This window comes from Crocodylus porosus, unplaced genomic scaffold (assembly GCF_001723895.1).
Source record: "Crocodylus porosus isolate Cpor-Errol unplaced genomic scaffold, CroPor_comp1, whole genome shotgun sequence".
In the NCBI taxonomy this organism is placed as follows: domain Eukaryota; kingdom Metazoa; phylum Chordata; order Crocodylia; family Crocodylidae; genus Crocodylus; species Crocodylus porosus.
Window position 1 is genome coordinate 17663907 of NW_017728922.1, and position 2845 is coordinate 17666751.

Consider the following 2845-nt stretch of genomic DNA (forward strand, 5'->3'; position numbering starts at 1 on the left):
TTTGGGCAGGGGGCTGGACTCGATGATCTCCCGAGGTCCCTTCCAGCCCTAATGTCTATGAAATCTATGAAATCTATGAAATCCTCAAAGGTACCTAATTCCCATTGGAGTTACCTTTCCGTACCTGAACCTTAGTTCTTCTCCAAACTGTAACAGTGGGCATCGGGCACAGAGTAGCAGCATTGCCTTAGCTTACTTATCTTCCCATTTTTACCATGCTAGGGAAGGCATTTCTTGAGTGTCAGGAGAGGCAGCCTTGAGTGCTTCTAACTCATGGTTACTACAGGTAAGATTCTGACAGTTTAATTAAAGACCAATTTGGGAATACCATGGACCAAGTGAAACAAGGGTCTGACATCAGCAGTGGTTCACAGTTAGTGACAGCTGCAATCCACCCAACATCAGTCTCTGGCACTAGAGAGGAAGAAAGTGAGAGAGCTAAGCTCTAATGAATAAATAGGGAACAGAAACTTTCCCACTTTCCTCATTGAAATGAAAGCACCATGGAGTTAAGGTCAGCAAACACGCTTTAGGCCAGAAAAGGTTAATCTGTTCAGACTACTACGCTAGTGCCTGCCCAGGAAGCCTCCTTTGAAATGGCTATCATCTTCAGCTGCCCCACTTACCAGGGATGCTATTTTTTTTTTTTTTGCATACAGTCAAGTTGAACTTTGTCCTAAGAGGCTTTGCCTTGGGAGATAGCAGAGGAGGGTGCTGGCAGGAATGCTGATTTATGAAACTGTGGTGACAGAAAAGGGTATTTTTTGCTTGAGAAATTGACCTTGTACTGTTTTGTTGCCTGTTGCTTCCAGAGCTATAACTTACCAGAGCATATAGGTTGGAATTGGTAAGAATTTTCCTATTTGGAATGATGGAGGGGGAGAGGACAGTGAAAATGGGGTTTTGGATGCAACTCCACCACCATCTTTCCCAGATCTCAGGAACCTTGGCTATTTTTTCTGAAGCCCCAGCTCCTGGATTCAATATATGAGAAACTCAATTTTCATTAAAAAAAAAAGATTTTCCTAACCTTCCTGAGTGCAGAGAAAAGCTGGAAAACCTCAGGTCTCCAAAATATGGAAGCAAATAAAAAGAACTTGTAGATTCAAGCATGGTGTAGGAATCTCCAGTAAACAGAATAGATTAAGGCCACATGAGACCACAATGATCAACTTATCTGACCTCCTGCATAACATAGGTCAGAGACTCCCACTAAGTGGTTCCTACATCATGCTCAATAAGTTCTCCTGAAATTAAAACAGCTTTCAGAAAGAGTCAATCTTGATTTAAAGACAGTGAGTGATGAAGAATCCACTACATCCTTATATTAAAGTAATTACCTACACTGTAAGAGAGCTGTGCATGATTTCCAACCTGAATTTGTCTAGCATCAGTGGCCAGCCCCCACACCTTGTTATACATTTGTTGGTTAGTTTATAGAGTCCTCTGCTCTCAGAAATCATCTCCCTATGCTGGGATTTATAGAACAGTCTCTAGGATAAAATAAGCACATTGAACTTCCTTAGTCTCCCTATGAGGCAGGTTTTCTTGTAGCTCCATTACTAGGAAAGTGAATCCTTTCGAACCCAATGTGCACTGCTGGTAACAAACTGCATGATTTTAAGTCAACCTCATGGTTATTTGGGGCTTGACTCAGTAGTTTTGAAGGCTGGCAGTTGGTGATACTCAGAATGAAGTCTTGATTGCACAGGCCTGTGTATCTTGTCTGAGCCTCTATCCCAGGTCAGGGCCTCAGTCCACTCAGAAGGAAACAGTGTTGAGCGGGGGGGGGGCTGAGACAAAGACACTCCAACTGAGCTTAACTCCATTTATTTTAAGTCAAACCAGGAAATACTCACACTGGGACAGGAGTCTTAGGATTTATCTGTACCTTTACATGAGGCAACTCTTGTAACCTTGAAAGCGGAAGAATTAAATAACCTTGAGAAGGGCTCTTTCCAGGCACTGTTCCTAGCAGCTGGACGATGGGCTACTGTATATGGAGGTGATCCACATCTGCTGCCAGCAGCTGGACAGTCAAATAAACCTCACCAGCACACTTTTCAGCAGAGCCACTTAGTTCTCAAAAGAGGAACACAGAGAATCATCATCTCTTACGGGATAGATGCTAAGTCAATTACATCCTTAGTGTTGAAGAGGTCAGAGGTGTAAGTATAAGGTAGGCAGATTATCTAGATAGGATTACATCTGACACAGCTGGAAGTTTTCTTTTGTGGGGAGGGATACTAGGGATGGGGTGAGGATTTATTTTGAGCTAGTTTAGCCTGCCCCAGTCACTCCAGCAGTGAAATGCTTCACCTTCATGGACCTACACACAGGAGGGCAGTGTAGGCAAGATGGCTACTGTTGCTTTGATGTCTACAGCCCTGGTGAGAGCTGGGGAGAAGCAGATGCAGAATCACAAAAAGCCAGATGACTGGGGAAAAGGTGTGTTGCTTTCATCTGTAAAGAGGAAAGAAACAGGAAGGGCTGCCTGAGTGTGAACAGGATACATCCAGTTCCCCCAGCACACAACCTGGTTGCACAGGGCCCCAGGACCTTGCCATCCGCCTGCCTTGTCTTTGTCCCTAGGGGCACTGCCCTCTAACTAACCTTGCCAACAGCACAGGAGACCTGCACATCCTCCATCAGTCACTCTTAAACACAAAAAGGAAGGTTACAAGAAGTGGAAGCTTGGGCAGACAACTTGTGAGGAGTATAAAAATATTGCTTGGGCATGCAGGGTTGAAGTCAGGAAGGCCAAAGCACAATTGGAATTACAGCTAGCAAGGGATGTGAAGGGTAATATGAAGAGTTTCTACAAGTATGTTGCAAGTAGTAAAAT